This window comes from Mauremys reevesii, linkage group 1 (genome assembly GCF_016161935.1).
Source record: "Mauremys reevesii isolate NIE-2019 linkage group 1, ASM1616193v1, whole genome shotgun sequence".
Classification (NCBI taxonomy): Eukaryota; Metazoa; Chordata; order Testudines; family Geoemydidae; genus Mauremys; species Mauremys reevesii.
Window position 1 is genome coordinate 12,685,032 of NC_052623.1, and position 13,714 is coordinate 12,698,745.

At 49.6% G+C, this 13,714-nt stretch overlaps 1 pseudogene; it reads left to right on the plus strand.

Moving 5' to 3' along the window:
* Positions 1-13,288, plus strand: part of LOC120401788 — a 35,713-nt pseudogene extending 22,425 nt beyond the window's left edge.
* The last annotated feature ends 426 nt before the right edge of the window (positions 13,289-13,714 follow it).

Sequence of the window (13,714 nt, forward strand, 5' to 3'; positions counted from 1 at the left end):
CTACCAGTGCAGTAAAACGTTCCTGGTATCGCCAGCCCAAGCATTCCAGCACCATGAGCTGGGCCCCACCAAAATCATGGGATTGGTTTCAAAATAATAAGATCTTCACAAAACATTCATCTGGGGAACTCTTCATTTGCCTTCTGGTGTCTGAGCCGCTAGGGTGCACTCAATTCATGTTCTCCAGCTTCTCTTTGCAACCATGAGGGCTTAAAATTGGCTAACAAATAAACTAAAAGAAAGAGCAGAGATTCTCAGGTAAATCACTTGACTCCAGCAGTGGGCGCTTTAAGAAAAGCACCCTATCTCATAAGATAATAAAGAGCCCTACCTCTTATCTAACATGTTCAATCAGTAGATCTCAAAGCCCTTTACAAAGGAGGTCTGTAGCATTAGTCCCCTTTTCGAGGTGGGAAATTGAGGCACAGAGAAGAGCAGTGACTTTCCCAAGGTCACCCAGCAAGACAGTAGCAGAGCCAGGACTAGCACGTAAGTCTCCTGAGTTCCATCTAGTGCTCTATCCACTAGGCCACAGTGCATTTGAAGTAAGGGGTCATAGTCAGTACATTCCTGTAGCGGTTATTTTGGGCTATTCCAATACCATTGTTATTGAAGTTACACATTTTGACCTGTGGTCTGTGCTGGTACAGGGGCATCCCTGTTAAAACGAGTTTCTCACAGCAGGTTGCATCTTTGTTCTTGTTAGGCCTGAACACAAGTTAACTGGACCATGTCTCCGATGTCCCCATGGGAAAGTTTAAAAGCCACTGAAGGCCTTGCAGTGCACTGACATACTGGGATTTTCAGAAAGCCTTTGGCAACGTCACTCAGCAAAGGCTCTTAAGCAAAGGAAGCTGTCATGGGATAAGAGGAAGGGTCCTCTCATGGATCAGTAACTGGCTGAACCATAGGAAACAAGGCGTAGGAATACTGCATGCAGATGTGGTCTCCCCATCTCCAAAAAGATATCTTGGAATTGGAAAAGGTTCAGAAAAGGGCAACAAAAATGATTAGGGGTGTGGAACAGCTTGCATAGGAGGAGAGATTAATAAGACTGGGACTTTTCATCTTAGAAAAGACAACTACAGGGGATATGATAGAGGTCTATAAAATCATGATTTGTGTGGAAAAAGTAAATAAGGAAGTGTTATTTACTCCTTCTCAGAACAGAAGAACTAGGGGTCACCACATGAAATGAATAGGCAGCAGGTCGAAAAGAAACAAAAGGAAGTATTTCATCACACAATGCACAGTCAACTCCTTTCCAAAGAATGTTGGGAAGGCCAAGACTATAAGAGGGTTCAAAAAAGAACTAGATAATTTCATGAAAGATAGGTCCATCAATGGCTATTAGCCAAGATGGGCAGGGATGCCCCACCATGCTCTGAGTGTCTCTAGGTTCTGTTTACCAGAAACTGGAAATGGATGACAGAGGATGGATCACCTGATGATTCCCTGTTCTGGTCATTCCCTCTGAAACACCTGGCATTGGCCACTGTCGGAAGACCGGATACTGGGCTAGATGGACCTTTGGTCTGACCCAGTGTGGCCATTCTTATGTTACAGCTGTTCAGCCTCCTTGATACCTGTGATGTCATAATCCTGCTCAGTTCTCCAGTCTTCCATGGAGTCTGGATGGAAAGACAGGGTAGATGTCACCTAGTGAGCTGGGCCTGTAAGAGAACCTGTGTTCAGGCAGAGAGGGGCTCCTGGGAGAGCAGAGTCAGGGCTCTGTTAAAGAGCCGGAGTCAAGGGCCTGGCCTGAGTGTAACCCACCAAACTTTGATTACACCCGTACCTGTAATAATTCCATTGTATTGCAGGGACAGTGAGCAGGTTCAGTCTGTTCTGGCAGTGGAACTCCCACCTGTGGAGAACAACACAAATCTTCAAATTGGGACAGTTGGGGATGCCAGTACCCTGAGTTGCTCCGATGTGGAGGAAAGACACCACAGTGTAGTAAAGCTGCTCAGACTAAAAAAAAAAAATCCTTTTGTTGATAAGACGACAATCTGTGGGTTAACTGAGACGCCTCATAAATCGAAACATGCTCTTATCATTACAGCAATACAGCACATACCAGTCAAAGAAAAATAACAGTATCTAACATACAGATTTCTTCAGTACTGAAAGGTACACGGGCCACTAATCCTATGCATTGAAAGCATGCGCTGCTTATTTGGCATTTATGTCCTCACACCCTCCTGAGCTGACCAAGCTGCAAGCACTCTGTTCTTTGAATAGGCTGGGATCCTTCTCCTGGCAGTTATCTGCTTGCTGCAGGTAGCCAAAGGAGGCCTGCGAACATCAGCCCTCGGGGCAGAGATCTTCAGCGCCCTTCCAATATGGCTGTCTCTCTCTGGGGCTGGCTGAACTGGCGGAACAGGTTGGCACCCTCTTTTTTTTTAAATTTGGGAGTGGAATTGGCCCTCCACCCTTGGAGATGCCCTACTGAGCATATGTGACCCAAAGCGCCCTCTAGTCACACTCTGCATGTGATGGTAATAATCTTTGTACGAAATATGCCTTGTGAGGTACCATTTGAAAACTAACAACTCTCTGGTCAATCAGATCATGATGCAACATTACATAGAGAGTTATGAGTTCCCCCTGTACGACATTACTTGTGAAAACCCGACAGCCCCTCCTAGGCAAACGCTGTTAAAGAGGTCTGTCCTAAACAAAGGAATGGGGGTTTAGATAAGCAGCAAACAGGGGCATTAAGACAGCAGGGGAAGGAGATGGTAGTGAACAGAGCAATTTACATCTCAGCAAATGCAAGTGGGGGGAGGGGGAGGGAGAAGAGCACGAATAATGTTGATAGACCTTGGTTGTTGGCAGGCAGGATCCAACCTGGGACTTCTGGAGCTTAGTGCATGAGCCTCAACTGCATGAACTAAGAGCCAACCAGCTGTTAGCGAGGGCTGTAGACAGTGATGAGCTGCCAAAATCTTAACAACGGGTTCCCTATAAAAAGTTCTGATTTAAGGGATGTGCGACAGCATGTATTTTTTGTACCAATAGGGTTACCATACGTCCTTATTTTCCCAGGAGGTGATTAAGAACCGAAAAGCCTGACATGTCCAGGAAAATACAGATGTATTTTAACCCTACCTAAAGTTCTTTTTTAAAAAGATGGGGCTGAACTAGAAATGAGCTCCGTTTCACATGTGTGGGTGGTGATCAGGGACAGTCTCAATTTTTGGGTCTTTTTCTTATATAGGCTCCTATTACCCCTCACCCCCGTCCCGATTTTTCACACTTGCTGTCTGGTCACTCTAGGGTGTGCACATGTGTGGGTCCCAGCTGCTCCCTGCCCCCCCTCATTGAAGCAGGTGTGCAGGGTTACTGCCCTGGGAACTGCAGGGCACCAGTGGATGTGGGGCTGGCTGCAGATAGGGGCGTGGGGCAGGGCTGGCTGGAGGCAGGGAGTGACACGGGCTGGCTGTGGGCAGGTGATGCAGACGGGCGGGCTGCGGGCGGCTGTGGGCAGGGGGTGGCTGCGGGCGGCTGTGGGCAGGGGGTGGCTGCGGGCAGGGGGTGGCTGTAGCAGGGGCTGCAGGCAGAGGCTGGCTGCGGGCAGAGGCTGGCTGTGGCAAGGGCTGGCTGCGGGCAGAGGGCGGCTGTGGGCAGAGGGCTGGCTGCGGGTGGCTGTGGGCAGGGGGTGGGGCAGAGGGCGGCTGTGGACAGGGGCTGGCTGCGGGTGGCTGGGGCAGGGGCTGGCTGCGGGCAGAGGAGGCTGTGGGCAGGGGCTGGCTGGGGGTGGCTGTGGGCAGGGGCTGGCTGCGGGCAGGGGCGGCTGTGGGCAGGGGCTGGCTGGGGGTGGCTGTGGGCAGGGGCTGGCTGTGGGCGGCTGTGGGCAGGGGGGCAGCTGTGGGCATGGGGTGGGGCAGGGGGGTGGCTGTGGGCAGGTGGGTGGCTGCAGGCAGGGGTGGCTGGGGGTGGCTGGGGCAGGGGCTGGCTGCGGGCAGAGGCGGCTGTGGGCAGGGGCTGGCTGGGGGCAGGGGGCTGGCAGGGGTGGGGCAGGGGCTGGCTGGGGTGGCTGGGGGCAGGGGCTGGCTGGGGCAGGGGCTGGCAGGGGTGGGGCAGGGGCTGGCTGGGGGGCAGGGGCTGGCTGTGGGCAGGTGGTGGGGCAGGGGCTGGCGGTGGGCAGGGGCGGGCAGGGGCTGGCTGCGGGTGGCTATGGGTGGCTGTGGGCAGGGGAGGCGGGGAGGGGCGGGGGGCCGGGGAGGCGGGGGAGGGGCGCAGATACTCACACGGGGGGAGGGGCTGGGAGCAGCAGGACGCAGCCTGGGACTCAGCAGGAGCCCCAGGGCCAGAGGTCCAAAGAGCAGGAGCAGCAACAGGGCCAGGAGGCAGCTCACATGGCTCTCGCAGCGCAGCGCCCCCCGGCGGCCGGGAGGAGGAATTACAGGCTTCCCAGGCAGAGCCCATCAAAGCTTCCCTCGCAGGGAAGCTAGTTAACAAGCGGTTCTAAAACCGCTTCTAAATTTAACAACGGGTTCGCGCGAACCGGTGCGAACCGGCTCCAGCTCACCCCTGGCTGTAGAGCAGACTCATTGAACTGCCTCTAAATGGTCTCGGTGCCACTAGATAGGACAGAGCACCACCCCCAGGAGGTGTGTGGGTTACAGACTTCCCCTCGCTGAGGAAGCACGTCCCGAGCTCAGAGACTTCCCGGTTGAAATCCCAGACGAGCCCCCACTTGTAACATTGACAGACCCCGGTTGGTGGCGAGAGGGATTGAACCTAGAACTTACTGCATGAATCTCTACCGCATGAGCTAAAAGGCTGCAGCACAGGCTCATTTTATCTCCCTCTCATTAAGTGGGCTTGGTGCCACTTGACAGGACAGGACACCACACCCAGGAGGTGTGTGGGTTACACACGGAGCCTTCACCACCAGACTTCAGGTCGCCTTCTTCACAGCTTGGATAAACTTTGCTTTGAGGGGATCCTTTAGAACCGTGGCTCTCAACCTTTTCTGTTGTGTATTTGGTTGTCATGGTTTTTGTTCCTATGGCAACGGAGTTTGTTTATTAGGGGATAGCCCGGCCAGCTTTGGCCGGTTGAGTGAGCTCTGTGTCTGTAAATAAAATGGTAGTTTTGTTAGCTGACTGGCCTCAAGTGATTTCTTCCTAAACCGGCTGCCCCCAAGGATATAACATTTTCAGTCTACTGTGCCCCTTTCAGGAGTCTGATTTGTCTTGTGTAGCCCCAAGTTTCACCTCAATTAGAAACGACTTGTTTACAAAATCAGATCTAAAATACAGATGTGTCACAGCACACTCTTACTGACAAATGGATGACTTTCTCCTTTTGTCGGTATGAAATTTTAACCTGTACTTATTTCATTAGTGCTTGTTATGTAGCCTTCTGTAAAACTAGGCAAATATCGACAGGAGTTGATGTGCTCCCTAGAAGACCCCTGTGTACCCCGTGCCCCTGGTTGACAACCACTGCTTTAGAAGAATCAGCTTCCAAGACTCAATGGACTAGAAAAGAAAGAGGCAGACAACCCCACATTCTTTCACCTAAGAAAACAAAAGCACCAGCACCTTTGGGCCCCTGGAAGAGAGCCTGAGCAAGGGGAGAGCCAGTCACCATTTTGCTGGGAGACTGTGGCTGAGAGAAACCATCTTTTTCGTTTGGGTGCAGCAAAATCAAATACTTTATTATTTCTCCAGTAATTACAATGGAGGGAGAGAGTGCCATAGGACACAGGTTCGCCCCAGTCCTGGACAGGTCTCTCAACTGGTAAACAATTACAGCAAGCTTTATACCTTTGTTACAGACAATTTCTAGCAATAATACAGACGGTAAAAAGCAACAAATACATTTTGTTTATACATAAGCTTTTCTGCTATCTTATTTGTCTCACTCCTAAGAAACAGCAAGACTGCATATTCGGTTATCTGAATTGCAAGGTCGTAATAACTTTTCACACAGTTCTTTCCATATGACTCACACTATCCTTGCTTCTACAAATCTCACGTCATTAGGGTCACAGCTAGCCTAACTCTTGCTAACTGTCTGACATGCATTAACATTCCCTTCAAATCCTTGTTAATTCTTTCCCTGCTTCCACAGATAGATAGCTGGGTTTGTGATGACCGGGAGAACCGTATGGTGACTTGCCTGCCTGGTGCGATGGTTGCGGATCTCTCAAGGCATCTAGACCGACTTATGTGTAGTGCTGAGGAGGAGCCGGTGGTCGTGGTACATGTAGGCTTGCTGCCTATTAGTTTCATTTGGTGGCCCTTTGTTCTTGTATTATGAGAAGGAGTAAATAACACTTCCTAATTTGCTTTCTCTCTACCACTCATGATTTTATAGACCTCTGTCATATCCCCCCTTAGTCACCTCTTTTCCAAGCTGAAAAGTCCCAGTCTTATTAATCTCTCCTCATGCAGAAGCTGTTCAATACCCCAATCATTCTTGTTGCCCTTTTCTAAACCTTTTCCAATTCCAATAGATCTTTTTTGAGGTGGGGCGACCACATCTGCACACAGTATTCAAGGACAGGCCCTGGTTGAACCTGTGCTAGCAGGGAGCTGGAGAGGGTCCTAGACCAGTTGTGGAGGCACAGGGATTGTGGGTGGGTGGGCTGAGCTCCCAGTGGATCACTGAGATCTGTGCAGAACTTTGGGGATCCTGGGTCCTTGGCCCCCCTTTACATTCAGAGAGAAGAAAGGGACCTCCCCTCCTTGAAAAATCTGAGGGAAATTTTCATATACGGAGCCTTGTGGAATCTCCCTGGCCTGCCCTGAAACTTGGGTTTCTAATGCAGGAAAGGGGGCTGCTGGGGAAAAATCTGGGCCTATATTATAATAATTATTATTTATGATATTTTATTATATTTTATTTCAGTGAGATCACAGCTGTGACAACATCATCGTTACCACTCGGCCACCCCCAAGGTTTCCTTGTGACTGATTGGAACCATAAGGAATAGAGCCTGCAGCAGGGCTGCCACTGCAGTCCAGCTGGATAGCATCACCCCACATCCCCTGTGATTTGGCTTCCTGCAGTTTGCCCATGGCTGTCACAGGGGTTACAGCTGGTGCACACTGAGCCAAGCAGCTGAGGTTCCCTGATGGCCAAGTGGCCCCCAAAGGAATGTGCAGACAGGCTTCATAAAGACAGTAGCCTCCCTGTCTGAACAGATGCTGCCTGCTGCCCAGGCAGCCTCTCCGATGACTCCTTGTCCTTTAAGGTGAAGATCTCTGGTGTCAGCGGCTCCCCTTCTAGCAGGAATTGGGTACGTTGGCAGGTTTCACTGTCTTTAAAATACAAAGTAAAAGGTAAAGGCTGCAAACTGTTTCCATTTGCAGATGTTCTGTACAGCAGCCGAGAACTGAGCTGGGCTATTGGGGTGACTCAGTGACAGGGCTGGAGAGCAGGCAGCGCTAGGTAGCTTGAGAACCCCTCACCTACATCTGCCGAAGTTCTGCATTGGGCTGTTAAAGTTACACACAAATCTGACATTCAAAGCGAGCTCGGAGTGTTAAAACCCCAATACTCCGCGTCAGGATTTCTGAATGGGTCCGATTTCTAGAGGTGCCATGTGCTCTGGGCCCGATTCTGCCAGGGGCTGAGCCAGAGGAGACCCCAAGGCATATCAGTGACTAGTTCCCAAATCACCTCAGGTTTAGATGATGCAGGAAATTTAATCAGCAAATACATTTTCAACAGATTTATTGTCCGGCTCAGTTTTGAAGGCAGGAGAATTCAGAGCTGCGTTGCTCTGTGGTAACAGGTCCGATAGGGCATATTTCTGTTTCCTGATGGTCTGAAGGCTCCCACATTTCTCCCCTGTAAATACTCCTCAGAGTTCCAGGGCTACCGGCATCTCTGCCCCCCCCCCCAGTCTCCGAGTGCCAGATGTCAGGCCTCCTACCCTGCCTTTTCATGGGGTGGAATCTCACAATTTTCCCACCCTTGACTGGGCCCTGGGCTACCGTATACTGTGGATCATCTGTGCTTACCCAGCAGATCTGGCTAGGTTTGGTATCCGTGGTTGACATGTGTGCATGAAAGTTCAGATGTGTAAATCTTATGACAGAATATTTCATTGCAATACAAATATCACAAACCAACCTTTCGTGAAATGAATGCATGCCCAAAGACAGCAGCAGAGTTCTTGGCATTGTTGCAGGAAGGAGCAGTGGTAACTTACCTGCTTAATGGCTTTTGCTTTAGAAAGTATTTCTGAAGTACTCCACATACTGTGTGCAAAGGTTTTGTGTTATTTAGCTGTTTCTAACACTTACATTTAGGGTCATGAACATAATTTCCTCTGTGTTACCTGTGAAAGACTTTTGCAAAAGTCCTGAGAGAACAGAACTGCTGGTCTGTGTTTCAGCAAAGAGTAGAGCTGAGGTGCAGGAAAGGGGTGTATTATACTGTCTTTGATGCAATTTACACCCATCACCTTTACAAGAACATGGCTGAAGTAACTTGCACACTCAGCTGGATATTAGTGCTAACACAGTTTTTCCACTATTCACCCATTTGTGACACCAACCCCTCCCTCCCGCAGCTGAAGTAACTGTCTGTGACATTGACAAGGCAAAGCACATCAGCTTCTCTTGGAATTTTTCAAGGTCAGAATGTACCATTGGGAGCATATGGTAAGGGAAAGTTAATAGAGCCTGGTTCTGATCGAATGTAAATCTGGAGTGGTGCCACTGAAATCAATATAATTGAACTAAGAATCTGGCCCTAACTATTTGTCCCATGTGCTGCAAAGAGGCAGTGGCATAATCTGGATTCTCAGGAGTGAAGAAAAAATTATATCTATAGAATCATAGAACTGGAAGGGACCTTGAGAGGTCATCTAGTCCAGTCCTCTGCACTTGTAGCAGGACTAAGTATTATATAGACCATTCCTGACTGGTGTTTGCCTAACCTGCTCTTAAAAGTCTCCAATGATGAAGAATCCACAATCACTCTAGGCAGTTTATTCCAGTGCTTAACCACCCTGACAGTTAGTTTTTCCTAATGTCCAACTTAGGAAAATTGCAGCCTCCCTTGCTGCAATTTAAGCCCATTGCTTCTTGTCCTATCATCAGAGGTTAAGGAAAACTATTTTTCTTCCTCCTCCTTGTAACAACCTTTTACACACTTGAAAATTTGTATCATGTCCCTTCTCAGTCTTCTCTTCTCCAGATTAAACAAACCCAATCTTCCTTCATAGGTCATGTTTTCTAGACCTTTAATAATTTTTGTTACTCTTCTCTGGAATTTCTCCAATTTGTCCACATCTTTCCTGAAATGTGGCAACCAGAACTGAACACAATACTCCAGCTGAGGCCCAATCAGTGCAGAGTAGAGCGGAAGAATTACTTGCCATGTCTTGCTTACAACACTCCTGCTAATACATCTCAGAATGATGTTTGCTTTTTTTGCAACATCATTACATTGTTAACTCATATACAGTTTGTGACCCACTATGGCCCCCAGATCCTTTCTGCAGTACTCCTTCCTTCATTTCCCATTTTGTATGGCCTGGTCTACACTACGCGTTTAAACCGATTTTAGGAGCATTAAACCGATTTAACGCCACACCCGTCCACACTAAGAGGCCCTTTATATCGATATAAAGGGCTCTTTAAACCGGTTTCTGTACTCCTTCCTAACGAGAGGAGTAGCGCTAATATCGGTATTACCATATCGGATTAGGGTTAGTGTGGCCGCAAATCGACGGTATTGGCCTCCGGGCGGTATCCCACAGTGCACCACTGTGACCGCTCTGGACAGCAATCTGAACTCGGATGCAGTGGCCAGGTAGACAGGAAAAGCCCTGCGAACTTTTGAATATCATTTCCTGTTTGCCCAGCGTGGAGCTCCGATCAGCACGGGTGGCGATGCAGTCCCAAATCCAAATCCAAAAAGAGCTCCAGCATGGACCGTACGGATGTGATCGCTGTATGGGCAGACAAATCTGTTCTATCAGAGCTCCGTTACAGAAGACGAAATTCCAAAGCATTTAAAAAAAATCTCCAGACAGAGGCCACAGCAGGGACTTAGCACACTGCTGCGTGACAAGCGTAACGGAAAGCCAAAGAATCAAATGGACGCTCATGGAGGGAGGGAGGGAGGGGGGACTGAGGACTCAAGCTATCCCACAGTTCCTGCAGTCTCCGAAAAGCATTTGCATTCTTGGCTGAGCTCCCAGTGCCTGTAGGGTCAAACACATTGTCCGGGGTGGTTCAGGGCATAGCTCGTCAATTTCCCCCCCCGCCCCGAAGTAAAAGGGAAAAAAATCGTCTCTTGACTTTTTTAAATGTCACCCTATGTCTACTGAATGCTGCTGGTAGACATGATGCTGCGGCAGTGACCTGCAGCATCCTCGCCCCCCCTCCCTGGTGGCAGATAGTACAATATGACTGATATCCATCGTCATCATCAGCCTTGTGGCAGACAGTACAGTGCAGAAGGACTGGTATCCGTCCTCATCATCAGCCCGTGAGTGCTCCTGGCTGGCCTCATGTGAGGTCGGCCGGGGGCGCCTAGGTAAAAAACTCCTGGTCATTCCCAGTAGATGGTACAGAACGGCTGGTAACCGTCTTCATCATAGCAACAGCGGGCTGAGCTCCATCAGCCCCCGCCCTTCAGGTGTAAAGAAAAGATTCTGTACTGCCTGGACTATCATAGCAGTGGGATGCTGGGCTCCTCTCCCCCACACTGCTTAATGTCCTGTCTGGACTATCATAGCAGCTGGAGGCTGCCTTCCCCTCATTTTATCTGACTAACAAGTCACTGTTTCTTTTTCCTGCATTCTTTATTACTTCATCACACAAATGGGGGGACACTGCAACGGTAGCCCAGGAAGGCTAGGGGAGGAGGGGTTGTTGCAGGGGCACCCCCTGTGAATGGCATGCAGCTCATAATTTCTGCAGGATCTGACAGGGAGCGGCTGTGCTCTCTGGTTCTCTGATACACTGGTTCTCTACTACACTTGCCCCATATTCTAGGCAGGACTGATTCTATTTTTAGATACCATAAAGGAGGGATTGACTCAGGGAGTCATTCCCATTTTTGTCTTTGTGCCCCGGCCGACCTCAGCCAGGGGCACCCATGACAGCAGCAGACAGTACAGTACAGAAGGACTGGTAACCGTCATCTCATTGCCAATTTACAATGGCAGCAGACGGGATAGAACGACTGATAACAGTCTCTGCTATCATGCAAAAGCAAATGAATGCTGCTGTGTACCGCTGCTGTATCGCCTCTGTCAGTGGCATCTAGTACACATACGGTGACAGTGACAAAAGGCAAAACAGGCTCCATGGTTGCCATGCTATGGCGTCTGCCAGGGCAATCCAGGGAAAAAGGGCGCGAAATGATTGTCTGCCATTGCTTTCCCAGAGGAAGGAATGACTGACAACTGACAACATCTGAGAATTTAAGCTCTTCTTTGTGCCCGGATCTCATGCACTTTGTATTCTGCTGGAACTACTGAATCTCTTAACAGAAATACTATGTGTGGTGGGGGTGGGGAGGTTAAGGGGGACACACTCTCTCTCTCACACTTTTGAGCCTTGTTTTTTCAGAATTTCCCAAATATAAACAAGGCTAATGAGTAGGGCCCTACCAAATTCACAGTCTGTTTTGGTCAATTTCACAGTCATAGAACTTAAAAAATCGTAAATTTCATGATATCAGCTATTTAAATCTGAAATGTCATGGTGTTGTAATTGTCGGGGTCCTGACCCATAAAGGAGTTGTGGGGGGTTTGCAAGGTTATTATAGGGGGTGTTGTGGTGCTGCTACCCTTACTTCTGTGCTGCTGCTGGCGGCAGCGCTGCCTTCAGAACTGGGCATCTGGAGAGCAGTGGCTGCTGGCCGGGAGCCCAGCTCTGAAGGCAGTGCCACTGCCAGCAGCAGCGCAGAAGGAAGGAGGGCACGGTATGGGATTACTACTCTTACTTCTGCGCTGCTGCCTGCAGAGCTGGACCCTCAGCCAGCAGCCGCCACTTTCCAGCTGCCCAGCTCTGAAGGCAGCAGTGCAGATGTAAGGGTGGCCTGGTATGCATTGATAACCTTACTTCTGGGCTGCTGCTGGTGGAGTGCTGCCTTCAGAGCTGAGTGCCCGGCCAACAGCCGCCGCTCTCTGGCTGCCCAGCTCTGAAGGCAGCAGACAAGTAAGGGTGGCAATACTGCGACCCCCCCCTAAAATAACCTTGTGACCCCCGGCAACTCCCTGTTGGGTCAGGACCCCCAATTTGAGAAATACTAGTCTCCCCTGTGAAATCTGTATGGTATTGGGTGAAAGCACAGAAAAGATCAGATTTCATGGGGGGACAACAGATTTCACAGTCCATGACGCGTTTTTCATGGCCATCAAGTTGGTAGGGCCCTACTTATGAGTTTGTTTGGTAAGGGGCGCTCTCTCTCGCTCTTTCTCTTTCTCTCTCTCTCGCCTTGTTTATACCAGGGAAATTCAGAAAAAATGTCTCCTGGTGGCTGGCCCAGTCCAGTTCCACTGGTGCTAGCCATGCTGGGAGCCCGGCAGCCATCCACCCCCAGTGTTTGATATGCTGTGTATTCCAGGTGAATTGCCAGCCAGTGCTGGACATGGCATACGATGCTTTTGATGACCAGTATATTGGCTGCACAGAAGTAATGGAAAATATAATCAAGTCTAAACTACTGTGGCAAGAGACATCAACGCACAAGGTGTTTAGCAAAAGCTGGGAAGCTGCGAAGAAACAATGGAATAATAATAAGAAAAACCTCTCTCTGCCTGTAGGGCTTAAGGATGAGAATGGAATAGCAGTCCTGACCTATACCAGAGGAGGTAAGATACCTTTGTACCAGGAGTTCAACAAAGCTGAGAGAGGCTGGTAAATCCCAAGCTTATTATCTCAAATATTTCCCATTCAAAGCCCTTCATTTTTATTTGACCAGAGCGTTGCAGCTCCTGAAGAGAGACTGTGCTGAGATGTATGAGAGGGAGGTGTACTGGGGGGACTGTTCTCTCTATGAACCCAATGAGATAGGTGACATGGTCCGGTTTGGGACATTTACCTCTTCATCTTTAAACAGGAGCGTAGCTCAGAGATTTGCCTCAGGCACATTCTTCACCATCCAGACATGCTTCGGGGTCCCCATTGCAGACTTCTCTTATATCCGAGGAGAGGCAGAAGTGCTGATTCCAGTCTATGAGATATTTAGGGTGTCCCGCATCACCAAGGACAAGAACGGTGGCAACATGTTTGTCCTCCACAGCACAAACCAGACCTTCAGCTGCTACAACTGCGCCTACATAGAAGGTCAGTAGGAGACTTTGGGTCCAATTCTCCCCACCCTGGGTTGTCACTTCAGTGGTGTCATCTCTTGGGGTATTTTTATCACAAGTCTCATGCTAGTTGGGTTTCTTCTTAAAGTCCCTGCTCCTGGAATCAGGTCATTCTGGGACAATCTCCGCTGGTGCAAAAAGGCTGCGACCTGGCTGGTGGCGGCCAGCAGATAATTTCTCTTGCTGGTGTAAAGGCAGCATAAGATGCTCCTGTGTCAATGGCTCCCACTCCACATCTGCTGGGCGGGTGGGGTTTCTGAGGGCAGGGTGGGGGCAGGGGAGAGAAGAACAAGCGTGGGGGGTGATGAATGTCCCTCAGTCGTCACTAAGCCATCTCCCATTCTGGTGCTAGGCAGGCTGGGAGAGAGGCTGGAGATGTTTAGAATTGACTGGGCAATTCATGAAGGG